The sequence below is a fragment of the Perissodus microlepis genome, chromosome 9 (genome assembly GCF_051167445.1).
Source record: "Perissodus microlepis isolate ML-2025 ecotype Zambia chromosome 9, ASM5116744v1, whole genome shotgun sequence".
NCBI lineage: Eukaryota > Metazoa > Chordata > Actinopteri > Cichliformes > Cichlidae > Perissodus > Perissodus microlepis.
Window position 1 is genome coordinate 15,025,971 of NC_140469.1, and position 9,188 is coordinate 15,035,158.

The following is a 9,188-nucleotide window of genomic DNA, read 5'->3' on the forward strand; positions in this document are numbered from 1 at the left end:
CTAGGACAACAACAGCTGTATTACTGCCTGTCATTTATGCAATATGTATTTCTCTGCAGCGCGTCTCCAATTACCTTATTCTTATAAGGAGCAGAATACAGTAAACTGTCCCTGCTGAAGCTGATAGATTGTGAGCTTTTCCAGGAAAACTGTTGTCATCTATAGTATTCGGTTTGGTTTGACTTATTTTCTCTGAATGACAAACTAATTGACCTGTATGCCACATTGCTACAGCAAGTCATGGCTTATTACAGTATTTGTCACTGAAATCCGGCTTTAAACCTGCCTCATTTCTGTTTGAAATTCCAAAAGGGGCAGCTTTCATCTGCCAGAAGCCAAACCTACACCCTCCCACCTCTGTCTCCCTCTGTTTTTGTCTTTGTCTCTCTCGCTCTGCCTAACCCACCACCCCCTGCTTAGTTAAGCTCGCTAAGTGATAGGCCGTGGCATGGGCTTCTTCGTTCAAAAGACAGGCACATCATTAGGGAGCTGGTGAGTGCGGTTCCTGCCCCCAGGGGAGGGATGACAGTCCGTCACTGCCGTGGAGCTTACCTTACTTTGGACAACAGAAATCAAAGATGGTGCCGTGAAATTTGAATAGAATAGGATGAAATACTCCCCCTAGTTAATTCTACTGTTGGAGGAGAGGTGGAAAAAGCCCTGACCATTTTGAAGTGGTAATGATTAATCATTGAGTGATGGCCGGGCCACTTCTTAGAGTGTGCGTTTGATGTGAGCGTGAATTTTGGGAAATTAGTGTAAATGGGGAAATAGTGTCGTCAGCAGTAATTCTGGCGTAACTGAAGAAGTAAATCTATTGATAATGCACATGCAGGACCTTTAACACCACGCATAAACCCTCTTAAAATGCTTTTATGATGTCACAGCGGGACACGTCTTTTCTGGAGATGAACAAATCTTTTGAATTTGCCTTTTGTTTGAGTCTGCCATTGAGGATCTTTCAGCATCTTTGGTCTGATAGTGTCATAGTTTTGATCAAGCTTCTGTGCAATACAGTAGTGATCTGCTGGTATTCATGCCAAACAAAGACACTTATTCTGACTGAACAGCAGTAACACAGAGGGCAAGTACAGATCACAGACCTTGAATCACTTTACTATTGTATTGCTCCTTTCACTCCAATGAGTCAAAGCACTTACTAGAGAGACTAATACATATGCAAATACATGCGATAAGGATCTGGGTATTAAAAATCATTGGGAAGGTTTTTCTACTGACTCTGGTCTGTGTCATACGTGGCCTAATGGTGGATTTACAGTTACAGCTCACAGGGTACTTTGCAGTTTTATAATATAATATGACATGATGGTCATAATACGAGCTATAATGTATTACTTAAGTTTAATAAACTTAGTTATGTGATGCTGGAAGACGAGGCAGGTTATGTTCTACTGAAACAACAAAATCTAAAATCAGTTGATCCTGCTAACTTCCAGCAGTATTTGCAGGACTACACTGTATTTAGTTGTGACTCGATACAAATTTTGGTGACCATTAAGAAAAACGGAGAATGTAACATCGCGTTCGCAGGCTGACGATGAGATGGGATTCTTAATAAATATATTTTTTAAACTTATAGCATGTTTGAGGTCATCGTTTTGTAGCAGGGCGAAGATCCAGCCATCATCGTCAGACAACATTTCTCTGCGATCTTCTGAATTCTCCATGCTTCTTTAATTCGCCTTTACACTGATACATTTTCTTGTCTTTTTTTGTTATCTTCAACAAGGAGGTCATGTTTTTGGTAGCGTGTGCATGCGTGTTATACTGTCAGTACTGTGAATGAATTCTGGTAAAATTTTGTGGAAGTGCAGAGTGGGGTCATGATAACAATCTATTAAAATCTCGCGTATCCACTAAGGTCATTTTTTACAAAAAGCCTTATAATCTAGAAACTTTGATTCTAACTGCAGTGTGCATTGTCAACATATAGAAAGTACAACATAAAGATTTAAAATATGATGTCACATTTGACCTCTCACCTCTCCTTCAAGGTCAATAGATTGATCTGAGGGTCAGATTGATAATAATGCTATATTGAGCTGTTTATTAAAACTATCTTTCTTACTGCCATTGTTTGGATTGACAACATACAGACATTTAGGGAATGACGTATGGGGATTCAAAATATCGCTCTGTTTTATTGTGACTTTGTTCTGTACACTGCTGTAACAGGCTATAACTGTTTAAATAAATAACATTTTGAATACATGTCAAATTTTTCTGAATAAATGTGTAATCAAAAATCTTTCACTCAATATGTATTACTGAGCGATTAAACATTTAAATGAATGCTACACATGCAGTATAATCCACATAGATGAAAATCCTTATACACAAAAGTATGTCAAATATATTAAAATGGGTTTCAACGGGGCAAATAACAAAGACTGCTCCTGTTTTTACTGCACTACAAATGCCTTAAAGTATGTTTAAAAAGAAAAAACTAAATGAATTCAAAATGTCAAGTAAAGTAAATCACCATGTTAAACTCTATGAGTGCTTCAGGTTTTGTTTTTTGTGTTGTTGTCTCTTCTTTCAAATTCCAAACTAGTCCTGATTCTTGGTGCTTTTCCATTGTATCCTTTAAATTCTTTAACTTTAGTGATGTGTGGTGATATTTTGACCGTTATATTTTGATATTGCACAGGATTTGCTGTCATCATGGAGTTTTGCAGATTTATTTTTTGTTCACTATTGGGTTCTTTTTTATTTTACACTGATGTATTGACAAATTCATTTCCTGTCCCATGGTTCTCAATAGCGTTTTTTTGATTTCTCTTCTTTGTGTTGCTGTTTGCTCTTTAGCTGTGATTGCAGTCTCAAATGGTAAGACAGACTGAAACACAGGCTTGATGTCCACAGCTACTTTACTAGGTGTGATCAAAAAGTTTCACCAGCCAAAAGGCACAAAGCAAGCCAGTTTTAAAGCGGTGTCCTCGTGAAGCACTTCAAGCATTCCAGGTTTTTTACCACATATGGATCGCTCTCTGGAAGTCTCTTTCTGATATCTGCAGTCTTACCATGGACGTCAAACTTGCGCTGAGAGCAAACATCAACTTCTTCAACAAACTGACCCAACATTCATGTCAAAGATCATTACTAGTGGTGAAAGCTGTGTCACTGGCTTCGACCCAGAGGCCCAAGAGCAGTCTGCAGTGTCCAAGCCTGAAGAAGGAATCATCATCAGGTCAGGAATACCAAGAGTGTGTCTGCTGTTTTTTTTTTTTTTTTTTTTTTAACAATCACAATGAATTCATTCCCTGTGGTCAGGCTGTCTGTGCGAAGCTCAGCTATAAGGTCCTGCAGTGCCTGAGCGAGAGCATTTGGCTCAAACTCCCAGCTTGCCATCTTGCTCCAGGTTACAGTACAATTTAAAAGAGAGAAGTTTCTTGGCTCCGATGCTTCATAAAGGAGCCCTGAAGCCACTGCAGTCAAATTTAAATGTGATTTTAAATTATGGAAACAATTCATTAAGAAGATACTCAGTCAACCAGTCGCTTAATCTGATCACTCTTTCTATTTTTAGGTCCAAAACATCCATCTAGACAAACAATGTAAGTTAAAGGCAAAAACGTTCCAGTTCAACTTTACAACATTACATTACTTTACAACCTTATGTGACCCAAACTGCAGTTTCATGTGTCACATGTGCCTGTAATCATCTACTCTAGTCTTTCCATTATCTAATTCAAATAATCAAACAATGCTACTTAAAATATTTTCAGTGGAATTTCAGCTTTAAGAAAATCTTCAGTTTCCAGATTCACGGATGAAAAATGCCGAAGCTTTATTATCTACTTTAAAACCTCTCATATATTACTCATTATCATCATCAACACTCTTCTTCAACATACTTCTTAATTAGTAGTTTGTTCCTAATATGGCCATTATTTTTCTTGGTAGCATATGTTTGTTTATCCATGCATAGTCTCTGAAAATCCCAAATCACACCTAACAACTGCACACTGAAGCCTCTGCACAGATAGTAGCTAACCAGTGAGGAGTTACACTACGAGGGTGACTGACTACACCACTGAATCTTGATTTAAAACATTATTCAGTGGAACAGTGGGGATTAAAGGACCACCAGCAGTGTGATCTATTTTGGCTTCTGAACGCAAACATGTTCTCTGGGTGGTTCTCTGCTTGCTTATACACATGGGAGTCTTTGTCAATGTTAATTGGCCGACATACCGACCAGCGAAGTGGAACACAGCTTCCCGAACACATTGCGCCTTGTTTGCTACTGAATAAATCCAAATGGTACTGTTCCTCAGACACTGGAAAAGCCACTGGCAGCCCTGACAGACCTGACAGACCTGACAGGGCAGTTTAACCTGTGATTTTGCATCTACTTGCGGCGCACTGGTCAGGGGGTAGTTGTCAGCATGCTGATTGCAGGTTGTAGAGAGAAATCATCAACCAGAACATCCTCTCCTGCACTAATAGCCAGATCTCAATTCCTTGACACTCAATTCATCTCAATTTATTGTGCTGTTTCCATGGAGAAACTATTAGCACATTAGCTGTGTGCTGGTTCTAACCATCACGAATCTCAGAAAGAAATCAGTCCCGTTCTCAACTATTTCACGGCACCCTGCGTATTTGTCGGAAGCTGCTGGGTGGTATTGGCAAGAAATGCCCCCGTTTAATGTGTAGTGATTCTTTCGGTGGCATTTTGCCTCCTCCTGTTGTCTCGCCTCTCTTATTAACATGCACTTAAATTCCCTTTGTTCTCTCAAGTGCTCATTAAAGAATTCAGTGCCTTCTGATGTCTATAGTTTTACATAATTAGAACCCAAGAGGGTTCCACATGTGCACTAAAGTTCTCCATTTGTTTTACTCTGCATTAGAGGAGCAATTTGTTTAATTTCTCTGGAGTTTAACCTTGCTGACTGTGATGGAAAAGCACCTGCAAATCTTGCATTCAGTCAGATCACTGGTGAGAAAACGCTTCTTGTGTGTGCTGTCTTCCTTCTGTGATATTATCCATACCCTCAGCACTCATTCACATATTCATCAGCATATGATATATATTTTATTATACATGTGTAATGCCATATCCTTAAAGGCGTTAAAGAACAAGTTGCTGATCTTTGTATATACATAGCTATTTTATAATTGTGATACATGCACATTTATTTTTGTTAAATCAAAAATACATTTATTTTATAACACGCTGTCATTGTATCTGTGTGGTATAATATGGTGAATTCAAATTTGACCATAACAAACAGGCAAACCTTGTTCTGACCAAATGGACAGATAACTATGTATTCATTTTTTCAAGTATGAAATCTTTTGGTGTTGATTGCATAATTAAAACTGGAAGCTGTTAACATTTTTGTTTCTCATGGTCACACTTGGTAATTTTTGAAAAACCAAAGGTTAGGACCGTTGTGAAGTGTTGTTGGAATGGTTTTCCTGAAAAAAATAAAATGTGCAGCACACTGAAAACACTAAAAATTTGTATTGAGCTAACATCATTATTTAGTATTCTCATACATGTTCAGTGTGAGGATCCTCATCTATGGCTGGATTTGACATGGATGATCTTTCTGATCTTTTCTTTTTTCATCTTTTGCTGTTATTCTGTAATTTAAATAAATAAATAGAAACATACCCAGGTAGCTACAACTGAAGACAATAGAACAACCACAGTACAGTGCAGTGGTCATTAGTGAGTAACTACCAACTAATTTAATGTATATTTTTCTAATAGCAGTAGAATCTGTGAGACAAATTAGTGTCGGAAGGTTGGGGTTACGGTGGTGCTGGGATCACGAAACTTTATCCACTCTACAGAGAAAGTTTGATACTTCAAAAGTTAAATTGACATGGTTTATAAAAAATCAGTGTCTTGTTATAAGCACAATACTTAACCTAACTGGTGCTGTTCAAGAAACATTTACCAGACAGAGGCGAGGGATTCCCTTCCATTGTTTTAATTTCAGATCACTGAGACTCGACAGGCAGACGGGGTAATTCAGTACTTGGAAGATCAGTGGTTTCGATCCCTGGCTCTTCCAGTCTGCATGTCAAGGTGCCCTCAGGCAAGATACATGTTGCCTGTGTGTGACAGGTGTGTTAGACACTTAGACACATAATAAAAAGTCCTATATGAATGTGTGTACGATTAGAAGAATGAAACGTGTAGTAAAAAGTGCTTTGAGTGTTTAGTTAGAACAGAAAAGCACAATGCAAGAACCAGTCAGTTTATCTAAGCTAAACGGTGGCAGTCACTGACTCCAGGTAGATAGTTCACATGAAGACAGATGAGCTCAGGAAGCCTTTGTTTATTCATTAGTAAAAAACAAAATATACAATTGCTTCTTAAACTTAAAATCATTTCTGTGGCTCGATTTTTCATCACTACAAGAAAAAAGGTCCACTTCTCATGTAAGCAAAGTCACTTCTATTTACATAGCACATTTAAATCAACTGGAGTTGACCCACAGCACTTTCCAGGCAGACACATTTACATTTCAGGTCTCCAAAAACTCAATTACAAAACATAAAACTAACTTGAGCAAATAATGTGATGAAAAAAAATGAAAGGCAGAGCAAAAATAACAAGGATGCGATGTGATGATGTGAAATGCGATATATACAAATTAATACCTAAAATAAAGCTAACAATAGAAACACCAGTTTTAAAAAGAAAGAGCAGTGAGCAAACATTCACACTGGACTTGACAGACTTGAATAAAGCAAGTGAAAATACGCAGATCTTTAGTTAAAACTGTCAATTGGGCTGGCAGTCTATTCCAAAGCCTGGAGGCAGTAACAGCCAAGGCACAGTCACCTTTAGATTTTAGACGAGAGTGACAAGGGCACGGAGTGAAAGTGTTGGCAGGATGACCATAGTGATCTAAAGGTAAAATATAAGAAGAAATACATTTAAAAATTAATTCTACGTTTCACAGATAGCCAGCGCAACTGAGCTAAAAACAGCTATGACTTAATGTCTTATTGAACCAAATGTTGTTTTATTTGTATTTTTCTTCAGAAGTCAAGCAGCTGAGCTTTGTCCTGATCGCAGTGGAGAAAGAGTGGAAAGGGACAATCTCACATACAGAGAGTTACAGTAGTGCAGCTGTCTTGGCTTTAGTGAGGGTTCTCAGTTGGTAAAAGCTGCCCTTCACAACGTTAAAGTGTTAAAAGTGAAGCAACTGTTCATAAAAACACCAAGATTTTTAACTACAGTTAGAACATATGTGAATACAGGAACGAGTGCCTTTGTTAGGATAGCTCTGGAGGCAAATAAAAGAACTTCAGTTTTGCTCTCATTTAGATCTGATCTATGATCTGAAATCATCCAAGCTGCCAGAGTATCTACACAGAATAGTCACTGCCAGGTGTGGCAGAGGTTAACAGTAATAGTGAATATTTTGTACCTAGAAAGGACCTAGAAAGAACTCTTGAGGGACGCCACATTTAGAAGAAGCTGGGGATGAAGAACATATTCCTGTTTGTGAAAGTTCTGTCTTTCAGATATGAGGAAAACCAATGTAAAACTTAATCCTGGGAACAAATTTCATGCACGTGATGTTTTGAAAGAAGGTCCTGGCTGATGGTGTCAAACACTGCGCTTAGCTTGGGAGTGATATAGTGGCACCGGAACCAGAATCAGCAAATAAAAGGATATCATTATAAACCTTTAAAAGTGCTGGGCCTGCTTCTAGAATTTTACGGAGCCCCGGAGAGGACATGGGAGAAAAAAAAAATTAAGACGGACTTTTGGGAGCTCTCGCAAAACTAACTCGGGATCTCGCAAAAGTTTTGCGAGATCTCGCAAAACAAACTCGGGATCTCGCAAAAGTTTTGCGACATCTCGCAAAACAAACTCGGGATCTCGCAAAACTTTTGCGACATCTCGCAAAACAAACTCGGGATCTCGCAAAACTTTTGCGAGCTCTCGCAAAACTAACTCGGGATCTCGCAAAACTTTTGCGAGATCCCGAGTTAGTTTTGCGAGAGCTCGCAAAAGTTTTGCGAGATCCCGAGTTAGTTTTGCGAGCTCTCGCAAAACTAACTCGGGATCTCGCAAAACTTTTGCGAGATCCCGAGTTAGTTTTGCGAGAGCTCGCAAAAGTCCGTCTTAATTTTTTTTTCTCCCATGTCCCCTCCGGGGCTCCGTAAGAATTAGACTGACATTTGTTGAATATGTTAAAAATATTTAAATAAGAGGAGACGTGACGAGAGGAGAAAACTTTTTCTTAAATCTTGGCAAGGAAATGTAACTTGGAATGGGCCTGTAGTTACTGAGGACATCAGGTTTTCATTTCTTTTGGAGTGGCTGTACAACAGTATAGTTTAAAAGGAAGGAATGACTCGATTGTCTAAGCACTCGTGAATTATACTCAGAATAATGGGGGATACTGTGGCCAAGACTTGTCCTAAATGACTGTGGGTGGGCTTCATGTGCGAAATCAAATAAGACAGCTGGGTGGATGAAGCTGGGTGAAAGCGATGGAGCTCGCTGACTGAACTGTGTGTGTCTGAAAGTTCTTAAACTGGCAGTGAGATGTTGGATCTAATGGCGTTCCTTTTGTCATTGAAGAAATCCAAAAACTCCAACCTGCATCGTCTTCGTGTCTGCTGAGCTCCCAGTTTCTCCTCATGGCACGTCTGCGGTGAGTTTGAACACAGTGCGTACCTCGTGAAGGAGCCATTCATTGCTTCAGCCAATATTGAAGACTCTCCCCTCGGTAAACTGTAAGCCAGGAGGAGAAAAGTGCGGTTTGCCTCCTTCTTTCCTCTCCTCTCTTCTCCATCCTGCAGGATGAATGAAAGGAAAACATTTGGCTTTGTTTGCCATCCTTCCTCCGGAGCCAACATGACGAGCAGGGACACGGAATTTATTCAAAGCCATGCCCCCCTCAGCGTCTTTTTAGCATATTTTTGATTTGTCATAATTTTTCTATTGAAGATTCAAAAACCAATAGACCTTTCACGACCCTTCCTTGTCTTACAGCTGTGCAGCGGTAAGGGTGAGCAGTACACTACATATATGTCTGTGTGTTTATGTCCTGTCACGCATGTGTGCAGATAGTTTGACTGTAGTTCGTGCATGGCGGGGAGGTCTGGACCACTGAGATTGTGAGGTAGGGAGGGCACTGATGCCACGTTCCAAAGTGAGTGGCCCGCCGAGGAAAACAATA